Raw genomic sequence first — 12342 nt, forward strand, 5'->3', positions numbered from 1 at the left:
CAGCTTAGGATAATCTGTGATTCTGTGGTTGTTATATCATTAAGACATGACTAGTTGTAATCAAAACCTTTTCTAAAACAAACAGACAAGCAAACAGGAACCCCAAGAGGCAAGCTATGGTCTGCGTCACATACACGATGTGGAAAATCTCAGCCCAGACTTTTAAAATCTCGTGAAGGCATCAGCAGCTGAAGATCTTGTGGGAAGTGATGGCCGTGCAGTTGGGCAGTGAACCTTGAGTCACCTATAATTAGGCAAGGAAACAAATGTACCGGAAATGATACAAACAAGTTATTAATAGCTGCCTCATTTTCACCGCTCTCCATCTGCAGGCTGGGCTGGGCTGTCCTCGGGCCATGCTGGGTGCCCTGGCGCCACAGCTGGGCTCACTTTGGCCCGCTTGCCCCGGGAAGAGGTGCAGGCTTTGCCTGGTGATAGGGGCTCCAGCTGTGCAGGAGGTTTGCAGGTACCTGCCAGGTACCCACACTGCAGTGGGCAGCGCGCAGCTGCCTTGGCTGGAAAACCAGGGGCTCCTGCGCTGGTGTCAGTACATGAACACTCGGGGATGAAGTGTCTGGGAGATGTGAGCTTAGCTGGGAGTGCTGGGAAAAGGGCTGTTAGGACAAATCCTGGAGGTTTAGTTTCAGACAGGCACTGCAGAGTATTGGAGCGCTGGCTCTCCCATGAATATCCATCTCTAGAAAAAGCCACAAATCTCCCTAGTGTTTGTCCTGCTTAATTAGAATTCACTAGTTTCGGCTACTATTTCAATATTTTACTGATAGGAAAGCAAATTTCCCAGTTTGATTGACAAAAACAAGATAATTTGAGAGATGCATGTTATATGGGCAGGTCTTTTGAAATAAAGCATTTAAGAATTAGTTTGAAATCAGGCCATGGGGGTGTCAACTTTCTCTCTGTGGGGAGTTCACACAGTGAGGCCTCCTATTTAGCATACTGTCCGTTGAATCACCCTATAGCTTCCTGGATGTTTTCTGAGGTATTTAGATTTATTTCAATGTTTACAATGTATTTGTTGTTCATCAAACATATTTACCCAGGCTAACCCAACATGAAAGAAATTATCTTGTTTACAGTGGAACTTTGACAAAAATCATGCAGGAAAGATAGACAAACACACATAAACTTGGATTGCTGAGTGGAACATTGATTTGCTGCCACTTCCAATTTTTCTCATTAGAACTTATTTTATTTGAACATAACTCAGTACTCCGTGTAAATGTGAAGTTGTTAATCTTATTACTATACAGAAAACAAATTAATTATTATGCATGATATTGGAAATGGGTTGTTAGGTTGGTATTGTGAAAATTAGAAAAATACACTCATTACTTCAAATGATATCTGATATACATGTACAACTCTGTTTTTAAAATCATTTGCAATATTCAGATAGCAAATACAGCAAGTAGGAAAGTCCCTTTTTTTTTTTCCTGTGTGGTTTTAAAATTTCAGGCCTCCATCCTGAAGGCTGGATTACAGACTGCAGTACACAGATGGAATTTTATATTTTGAAACGCTGGTATTGAACCAAAGAAAATGAAGTTGTTATATTGAATTTCATCCAGCTGCAAGGCAGGATTCACCATGTTCATACAATTAATTAGTATGAGAGCTGGGTGGCTTACCTGTACAGGACAAGGATCTGCATTTCAGGTCTGCTGTCTCACCATGACTGCTTCTTGAGAACACTTTGATGGGTGGAGAAAGCCTACTAGTGGTATTCTTTTGGGGAAAAAACCAACGCACAGTGTTAGGAGCAGGAGAAGGAGTGTCTCTGTTGGCAAAGCTGGCACGGCTGCCGGAGTGCCAGGAAGGCAGGCTGCGGCCAAGCCCTGTCCTGCTGTGGCACCTCTGTGAGCCAGTGTGGATGTGAGGAGGGCTGGGAGGAAAGGGGCCAGGCTGCGCCCCTTGCGCTCTGTCTCTCTGAGCACGGGATATCCCTGCTCTTGGGGCACTGACAGGGCACGCAGTGGGTCTGCTCCCTCACCCTGGCACAGTCTGATGCCAGGGACAGGCACAGACAGGCTGGGCTCGCCCTGCCCTTAGGATGCCTGTGCTCCCTCCCGATGTCCCTAGCCATGGCAGTCATCAAAACTCCTGCCATGTGTAAGTGCCACCTCCATAGATAAGGAGGAGCCCTCAGCAGTCAGAACTGTCAAGTCATCAGCTACAGCGTGTCAATGTAGTTAGCAAAAGTCAGTTTTCCCTTCCAAAATTGAGCTCCCTTACTTACTGTGAGCTTGGCATGCCCAGAAGCTGCCACTTGAATCTTTTCTCTGCAGTCCTGCCCATGTGAAATGCATTGGTCTCTCTGTGGAGAGCTGGCAGTCTGAGGAGCCTCACAGGAGCCAAAGTGGCAGGATTTTCAGAAAAAGTGTCTCAAAATCTGAGACAAAAGGGTAAAATAATAGCACTGGAAGGTTTTTGATCTTTACCTTGCTCATTGCCTAGTTCATCCTGGAGTCTTTTTTTTGCCCTGATCACATGTACCTGGCAGACCTTAGCATGCATATAACCCTGCCCTCCATCGCAAATGCCCACCAACACCCTTTTCCATGCTAGACCCTATTTCTCCAGGCTGAACTCATTATTCTCCTTGTAATTTCCCTCACTGTCCATCTGGTACAACCACACTTCTCTTCTGAGGCTGAGAGCTACTTTTGAGGAGTGGCACTGTGGTAGTTCTGCTGTCCTCTCTGCTGGACCGGGCAGTGAGACAGAGAGATGGGAAAGCACCCACTGATCACCCGTGCTAAGCTGCTCTGCACACACCAGCTGGACTCACAGGCCTCTGACCAGATCAGAACACCTTCCTTCACCAAGGTGACAAGTTCCACCTGTCCTGTGCTGTGGGAGCAGTTTGGACTGTGGTTTCTGTGTGTGATTTCTTTGGAAACTCCTACAGGCAGGGAGGGAAAGGCAAAAAGGCAGCCCTATCAAAAAACCAAGATCTTTGTCACAATTGGAGCATCCAGAGGGGACTTTCAGCAGGGCAACTGGCAACTGGCAACAACTTGTCCTTCGGGAAACAAGTGTTTAATGACATCCCATGTGCCTTGCTGCAAAATTTCTGAAAAACCTTCCCCCAGATTGGTCACAATACTCAAAATAATGCATACCCCACAGGGCAAGAAATAGAGACAGAACTAAAATAGCAGCACTAATGAGCGAAGTAAATATCAGAGCAGAACGGTAAAAGCAGTGAGGAAATTCCCCTAAAGAATGTTTTGTTCCGCTTTAGTGACGCTAAATACGAGGGTTTATCATCAGTGTCTCTCATGCCATGAGCCATGTGGAGAGGAACACACCTGGGCATTTTTTGGACACTGTTTCATCCCTGGAACCACAGTTCAAACAAATCTCTGAGACTGAGAAACAGAGGTGGTGGAAAGTGAGTAATTTCTTGCAGTCTGAGCAGCTGAGTGGGCAGTGATACAGCACTCTCCAGGTAGCAATGTGGAATCACACAACAGTTTCGGTTGGGGATGATTTTAAGAACCATCCCATGCCACTCCTGCCATGGCAGGGACGCCTTCCCCTGTCCCAGTGTCCAGCCTGGCCTCGGGCAGTGCCAGGGATGCAGGGGCAGCCCCAGCTGCTCTGGGCACCCTGTGCCAGGGCCTGCCCACCCTGCCAGGGAACAATTCCTCATTGCCAAGATCCCGGCCAGCCCTGCCCTCTGGCACTGGGAGCCACTCCCTGTGTCCTGTTATATCATCCCCTTGTCTAAAGTGCCTCTCCAGATCTGTTCAGCATCCTTTCCTGCAGAACATATCATGAAGTAAATGGCTTTTCATGGTGGTTATAGATATATATTGAGCAAACAGGGTAAGTGTTATCAAACCACTCCTTTTTAATTTTCTTCTTATTGATTTCAAAATTTGCCTAAAAAAAGGTTTCAATTACAAGACAACATTTTTATATTTCACACTTGGTAATTTTCATAGAGCTGTATAATTGGAGGTAAGCAGAATCTGGAGTTAATGAAATAGATTTCTGCATTGTTCTTAAAGTCCCCAGCTAATGACCATTTACAGTGTGATGAGAAAAAGCAGAGCTCTTTGTCATCTGCTCCAAACACAGCCCCCACCCCTGCAGAATCAAAGTGAATGCAAATAAAGAAAGAGAAATTACACCAAAAATACCTAAGGAGAGGAGAAAAACAGTCTTGTGTGGTGATTATTCTCAAAGGAATGCAAGAACTGAAAGCACCCTGACCTGTTGCTGTACGCAGCAGGACCAATAAGAGTGACTCCCCCTCTGCACAGCCCGCATCCACCATCCCGTTGCAGGCCCCTCGTGGGATGGATTCCATGGAGAAGTTCCACGCGCAGTTCCGTGCTCGTGTGGGGGGAGCAGCTCCCGCCACGGGAGGGGTGGGGCTCCCAGCTTTGCGAGCAATGAAGCTGAAGGGCTGGGAGATGCCAGGACACAGCAGGATTGGGGCCCTCTGGAAGCTGGTGCTGCCACCTGGGACACTCTCCAAGGCCCAGGGGATTGAAATAGTGCTCAGAAGCATTTCCAGGGGAAGAAAGTGCTTTGTTTTATTGCATGGCAATGTATAAGATGCTAATAGCTTTGGAACAGGTGAGAGAAATGCTGCAGAAGCAAAAAGGGGAGTTAATTCTTGACATAAAAAGGCAAGAAAGCTTCCCAACCTGTTAAAGTAAAATCACTGATACAGTATAAATAATAAATGCCCCTTTCCTTTTTTTTTTTTCTTTTCATTTCCATGTAACAGGTATTTTTCTGACCCTGGTGGCAGGCAGAGCAGTGCCCTGCCAAGCAATGCTGTGCCCTGCCAAGCAATGCTGTGCAACAGAACAGCCTGAGGGGCAAGAATCAGAGTTCAGCAGGGGTGGGAGAGGACCAACAAGGAGGAGAGGTCTGGCCTGGACTATGAGTATCTTGGCAGAATGCAGAACGGAGGAAATGGTCCCCAGAAACATGCTGGTACTGGGCAGAGGTGGTGTTGTTGTGGAAGAGGCTGCCAGGCTGGCACTGACCAGTGCTGTGAGTGCTGTGTCCAGCTGTGGGCCCCCAGTTTAGGAAGGCCATGGAGGGGCTGGAGCGGGCCCAGAGAAGGGCAGCAAGGCTGGGGAGGGCTCTGCTGCCCACAGCTGCTCCTGTGGGCAGCAGCTGAGGGAGCTGGGGCTGTTTGTCCTGCACAAGAGGAGGCCCAGGGGACACCTCCTGACCCTCTGCAGCTCCTGAAAGGTGCCCGTGCCCAGCTGGGGCTGGGCTCTGCTCCCAGGCGACACGGGCAGAACCAGGGCACACAGCCTGAGCTGTGCCAGGGGAGGGCCAGGCTGGGCAGCAGGGACAATTCTCACTGAAAGAGGGGCTGGGTGCTGGGATGGGCTGAGCTGTGCCAGGGGAGGGCCAGGCTGGGTGCTGGGATGGGCTGAGCTGTGCCAGGGGAGGGCCAGGCTGGGCAGCAGGGACAATTCTCACTGAAAGAGGGGCTGGGTGCTGGGATGGGGCTGAGCTGTGCCAGGGGAGGGCCAGGCTGGGCACTGGGACAATTCTCACTGAAAGAGGGGCTGGGCACTGGGATGGGCTGAGCTGTGCCAGGGGAGGGCCAGGCTGGGCAGCAGGGACAATTCTCACTGAAAGAGGGGCTGGGTGCTGGGATGGGGCTGAGCTGTGCCAGGGGAGGGCCAGGCTGGGCACTGGGACAATTCTCACTGAAAGAGGGGCTGGGCACTGGGATGGGGCTGAGCTGTGCCAGGGGAGGGCCAGGCTGGGCACTGGGATGGGGCTGAGCTGTGCCAGGGGAGGGCCAGGCTGGGTGCTGGGACAATTCTCATTGAAAGAGGGGCTGGGTGCTGGGATGGGCTGAGCTGTGCCAGGGGAGGGCCAGGCTGGGCACTGGGACAATTCTCATTGAAAGAGGGGCTGGGTGCTGGGATGGGCTGAGCTGTGCCAGGGGAGGGCCAGGCTGGGCACTGGGACAATTCTCACTGAAAGAGGGGCTGGGTGCTGGGATGGGGCTGAGCTGTGCCAGGGGAGGGCCAGGCTGGGCACTGGGACAATTCTCACTGAAAGAGGGGCTGGGTGCTGGGATGGGGCTGAGCTGTGCCAGGGGAGGGCCAGGCTGGGCACTGGGACAATTCTCACTGAAAGAGGGGCTGGGCACTGGGATGGGGCTGAGCTGTGCCAGGGGAGGGCCAGGCTGGGCACTGGGATGGGGCTGAGCTGTGCCAGGGGAGGGCCAGGCTGGGTGCTGGGATGGGCTGAGCTGTGCCAGGGGAGGGCCAGGCTGGGTGCTGGGATGGGGCTGAGCTGTGCCAGGGGAGGGCCAGGCTGGGCACTGGGATGGGGCTGAGCTGTGCCAGGGGAGGGCCAGGCTGGGTGCTGGGATGGGGCTGAGCTGTGCCAGGGGAGGGCCAGGCTGGGTGCTGGGACAATTCTCACTGAAAGAGGGGCTGGGTGCTGGGATGGGCTGCCCAGGGAGCTGTGCAGTGACCGGCCCTGGAGGGGTTTAACAGAGCCTGGACGTGGCACTCGGTGCCATGCTTTAGCTGATGAGGAGCTGTTGGGTCACAGCTGGGACTTGATGGTCCCAAAGGTCTTTTCCAACCTGGGTCATGCTGTGATTTTGTGACCAGACTTTGTGGAGTCACCCAAATGATGATGCAATTCACAGGGCCTGTCCCACTGTCACAATTTGGCCACTTCCCCTTGGTCAGAGACCATTCCAGCTGGGTCTGAGGATGATGTGCTGGTGGAAAGCCTGAGCAGCAGAACCAGAGAATGTGACCTCTGTGCATGCCTGTCTGACACTTGCTCCTTCCTGGCATCTGAGTGGGCCCGGCTGCAGGTGCTGTGTGGGAAATCCCCTGGCTGCCCCTGTGAGCTGCTCTGCCGCAGCCCTGCACAACGTGTCACTGATGTCACACATCCCCTCCCATCCCTGCAGCACCTTGCTGGTCCTGGTCCCCAGCCACACGATCCCATAGCGTCCCTTCCAGCCACGTGCCCTTTCCACCAGGGTCTGTGCTCATGGGCCATTTCCCACAGGACAGCCTCCTGTCTAATGGTCATTTGATTGCCCACAGTAGTGAGATGAATATCCCAGTTGTTTCTGGTCCACATTGTGAAAATCTAGCAAAGTGCTGTTAGGGAGCGTGTGCTGCCCCAGTCCCTTATCACAAAACCCATTTCAGAGACAAATCTGGCACCCCAGGGTGTACAGCCCCCTCATGCAGCCCAAACCCTCCCCCGAGCGGGGGTCTAGTGGGGCTTCTACCCAGGGCTGCTGTGAATGGGAAACTTCCTGGGCCTTATCAGCATGGCCTGGGGGTTGAAAATGTACAAACGTTTTCATCCCTCTTTCACGTACTTCTTCTGAATATGTGCTGTGGACATGCACAAAGGCCCTCCTGACTAGCATGATTAAATGCATGTTTGCACATTCTTGCATCGTCAGACTTGTTTCCTAAAACCATGGATGGAAACCTTTCTATAGGCCACTGAAAAATGATGGTTAAAACACCTATCTAAAGCAGCTGATACGAGGTTTGTGGTAAATTCTCAAGTATAAATTCAAAAACTCTTTGAAAGCAGAATATTGTAGGATGAAAAATCCTTTGGCAGCTGGGATTTATGGCGGCATCTATTTGTGTGTGTGGCAGAACGTCAACAAAGGGATGTGCTTACTTAACAATCAACCTCTGGCTAACTAAGGAGGATCAGGAGAATATTGTACTGTGCTTCTGCAGGCATTAAGCACCTGATCTGGAAAGATTCTGGACCCTGTTGGACTCTGATGCTACCCAGTTTCTGATCCTCTCCATTTATTTGATTAGAGTTAATTACATGTTTGGAGACTGTGACCCACCAACCTTTTTTAAAATAAGTAGAGGAGAATTACTTTAATAATAGGAAACCGAATCTAGGAAAGGTAACAGCTAATATATTGAATATGTCTGCTTTTGAGCTCTGAGAAATTTAGCATCCTGTCGTCTGCTTGCACTTTCAGAACACTTCTATGTCTAGCGATGGGCTCACTTAATACACTGTATTTTCTTCTTGGTGGGTAATTTTTGGAAGCAGACTATTCAGTGATTTAAATTCTGGTCTCCCAAGCTATCTCTTCTCCCAGAAATTATCAAAATCAAAGGAATCAATTTGACCTTTTTCAACGTTTTAATAGCAGCAAACACAGAAGTTACAGCAGGACATGAACCTGAGGGGATTTTTTAAAGTTTCTCAAGAGAGACTGGAAAAGCAAGCATTATGTAGTGAAGTCGTCTATTTCCAGCTAGAGACCCCATAAAAAGCCCCAAACCAAACGAATTATTGGTTTGTTTACTTTGCAACATATCTATAATGGACCCCTCCTCTTAAAATGTCCATGGGAGGATGCTTTTAGGCTGTGGGAAGCGAGGCTTGCAGCTTAGCGAGCTGTTCCGCCGAGCACAGCGGCCCGCAGCCAGAATCTCTGTTGTGTTTGAAACAGGAGAGAGGTGACAATCTGCCCCTCCGGGCATCCCACTTGGATGAGGCACCCGGGGTGAGCTCCGCGCACGGCGACAAAGGGTGGACCCCAAGGGTGCTGTTCCAGGAGGTCCCCGACCCGCAGCGGCCGCGATTCGATTCCCGCTGTGGGCTCTGCCCAGAGCTCTGCAGTCCCTAGGCGCTCCGCGGCACCTTCCGACTAGCCAAGGAATCCGCAGTTTGGCCCCTCTCGCCCTTTCCGCAGGGCCGCTCTCTGTCCGCAGAGCCCCGCAGAGCCTCAGGAGCCTCTGTCCCCCGCCGTGCGTTTGGTCACACAGGCAGCGCTCATCCCGCCGCTGCCACCGCAGCCGAGCGAGCGCGTTTCCTCCGGGGGCTGCCCCGAGCGCCGCTCCGGCTCCCTCGCCTTCCCCGCTGTGCAGGGCCCGGGCCAGCCCGAGCTGCCGGCCCGCCGGTGGCCCGAGCATCCCGCTGTGCTCCCTGGAGCCCGGGCCCTCGCTCCGCCGCCGTCCTGCGGCAATCTCAGAGCACACCGTGGGGCTCCACACAGAGCGCTCCGGAAGAGAGAGAAGCCTGCACCTGCTGGGGCTTGGCCTCCCTTGGATCCTGGCTCATTTTCAGCTGTGTATGCAAGCATTTCACCGGGCAGAAGGTTCTGCAAAGCTGACTTTTATAACCGTGTCTTTTTAACTATCAAAGCAACCACATTCGAGATCAGTGAAAGTGACTGAGGGAGGAGACTGAAGCGTTCACTGCAGCCCTGAGACCTTCCACATTAGGCTGATGAAATAGGTTTGGGCTATTCATTGCTGTGATAAACAAGGTTAGCCTTCTGCTTCGACACAGGTTTATATCCAAAACCAGGCAGGCCCCAGTCAGAATGGTGGTGGACTGAAGAGAAAAAGTTGCTAAGGGCCAGCAAGGGGAGCAGGCCTCCGAGTGCCAGACAGAAAAGCTCCGTGCAGGTCTTTCAGAAAAGCATTTCACTCAGTCATGGTGCTGGGAGTGACTCTCCGCGGACTACGCCACAGAAAGACCCCTGGGAATACACCAACGAGAATGAGGCAACTGGCAGCACAGCTGAGACAGAACTTACTGGTAGGCGAGGGGAAAGAAAAATAGTTATGAATATTGGCTGAAAAAGAGAAGTCTCCCATCATTTCCTGCCCTCCTCTCATGCTCTCAAAAATAAAACCCGCTGCTTTTGTCAGCTGTGCCGCCTCGGCTCTGGCTTCTCTCTGTACTGACTAGGCAGGACAGGGGCACGGAGTCCTGGCAGGACACTCAGCACCTCCCGTCGTTCATGTCTAGCGGCAAAATCACTGTCTGAGGGCACAGCACACTTCCTCCGTGTGGACCAGCTCCTCTTTCAAACCTCTTTCTGATGGCTTTCCGCGCACAGCTCTAGTAAAGATCACTCACGATATTAGAGTACCTAAGTGCTCTCAACTTTACAGCACTGCCCACCGAACACCTTTTAAATTGCTTCGGTCTAATTATCATGCCCATCTCAGATGTGACTTTTTCTTGGGGAGCACACTGGGCCAGGATCGCTGATAGATCTCCTCTGCTTTGAATTTAAAACGACCGACATCGGAGGAAAAAGAGACTGTAGTGCTGCAGAGGAGCACTGGCAATTTCCAAATCAGCAGCACTCCCCGCCGCACCTTCCTTCCTCCCTCCCCCCTTCCCCTAATTCTGCCAAACAGAACCTGTATTGGTAGAATTTGTAGCAGCGCTCCCCGTCTCCCGTCTTTGGTGTAGATGTACGTTACACAAATATGAGAAAATGCAGGTAACTGTTAAAGTGGTGCGGGTCTTTGAGCGCTCCCTGCAACCTGTGCCACTCCAACCCCCTCCAACGCGGGGAGAGGAGACAGCTCTCGGAGCAGCTGAGGCCGGTACCTGGGGAAGCGAGGCGCTCTGCTCCGGCCGCTCCAGGTGTTTTGGGTGACAGGTGTTAGGCCAAGCCCCTCGCAGTCTCGGGCGTCGCAGGACGAGTGCGAGCGTTGTGGGACGGGAGGACAACACTTCGCGTCCTAACGTTATGCATCAGATGTAAAAGGACAAAAGGTTGGCCCGGGTTCGTGATCTCCCTTCTTCAGTGGGGGCAGGAAACAATAACTGTCCTAGGAAAACTCCAAACCCAGAATTCTGCTGAGCCACGTTTATTTTTTCCCCCTCTTTGCTGTGCTTTAACCCTTCCGGGTGCAGAAAGCACAGCGTCGCTCCAAAGTGTGCTCCGGGACATGCCAGCATCGGGGGCCCTCGGGTGCGGCCGCAGCGTCGCGGTGATGTGACCCCGAGACCCGCTTCCCCGGGGATTTGTGCCGTGGCACGGCTCTGTGCCCCCTCGGAGCTGCTCTGGTGAGAGCGGAGCATGTTCCGGGGGCTGTCCTGGGGGGCTCCTGGCAGCCCCCAGCCCTGCCGGCTCCCGAGGCAGTGCCCCTGCCCGGACACAGCAGCGGCTGCTTCCCGGCGTCCGTGCGCCGCCGGCTCCCGCGCCGGGCCTCGGCTGCCGCCCCGGTCACGGCGCCGCGGGGTCCCGCAGCCGCGCTCCGGGGCTCACGGCGGGGCGGGCAGAGCGGGTCCCAGCCCTGCCCGCTGGCCAGGGCCGAGGAGGACCGCTCCCCGCCGCAGCCGCCGCCTTGCTTTCGTTAGCGCGGCGGCGGGGATGGCCGAGGGCATCGGGGGCGGCCCGCGAGGCCCCGGCCCGCGGCCCCGCGGCTGGGGACGGCTCCTTCTCCTCCATCCCGCAGAGCTGCGCACCCCGCAGAGCTGCTCAGCCGGCGGGCCCACGCGGGCCGGTGCTCGCACGTCTCCGCAGCCACGGCCGCGCTGGCACACGCGTGGGGCCTGGCCTGCCCCGCTGCGGCCCCGCCGCCGCTCCCCCATGGTCTCTCTCAGGCCGTGCGGGGCGGCGGGAGGGGAGGCGGGAGCCCTGCAGCCTGTTTTTAGGACAATGAACTGGTTTTCGTTCCTTTCCCTACGTGAGGTCAGAGGAGCTCTCCCGTGCTGCTCGCGTTGCCGAGGCCGGCTCGGCCGGGAGAGGCGAGGCGAGCGCCTGAAGGGACCAGAAAGGGACTCGGGGTCTGCCCTGCATTTGCGCCGCTTCTGTGGGGGCACCTCCCTCAGGGAAGAGCCCCCTGCCCCGGAGCGGCAGGTCGCGTTTCAGGGCGAGCCGGCAGAAAGCTCCGCCGAGGCTATTTCTATGTAAGAAAATGAGAGCGAAGAGAGCTTGGTGGGAAGGGAAGCAAAAGGGAGAGAGGCCACAGTCGGCCTCACTTTGCAGCTGGGCGGCCGGGGGTCCCGTAGGGCCGGGCCCGGCCCAGCCGCGAAACCCCGCGAGGCCGCCGGTCTTAGGATGCGACTGCGACGAAGGCAGAAGGATGGCCGGGAGGGAAGAGACAGAATTTGGAAACAGAGCTGTGTCCCGGTTAGCGCTCAGCGGGGCCGGCGTGTGGGGGTGGCAAGGCTGTGCCGGGCGAGTCAGCGGGAGAGAGCCCCTTCGTCGGCCTCGCGTCTCTACCCCCGGCACATCGCCCGGAGCGGCAGCACCCGGAGCGGGGCTCCCCGGGCCGCTCCGCGCACGGGCACCGGCCGTGTCCCCGCTCCCGAGCCCCGCTGCCCCTTGCTCGACATCACGGCGGCCGTGGGCCGGAGGGGGAAGCTCGGGCAGGGGAGGAGAGCGGAGCCCACCTGCGCCCACGCCAGCGGATCGGTTCCGTGTCGCGGCGGGTTCCGCAGGAGAGGGGCTGCAGGCGCCGGAGGGCGCGGGAAGCGGGACTGCCTGCCGCGCTTGGGGCCGAAATTTGTTTTAGCCTTTGGGAAAGGCCGCTATTTCCAGCTTTCCCCCAC

The sequence above is a fragment of the Melospiza melodia genome, chromosome Z, assembly GCF_035770615.1.
Source record: "Melospiza melodia melodia isolate bMelMel2 chromosome Z, bMelMel2.pri, whole genome shotgun sequence".
Classification (NCBI taxonomy): domain Eukaryota; kingdom Metazoa; phylum Chordata; class Aves; order Passeriformes; family Passerellidae; genus Melospiza; species Melospiza melodia.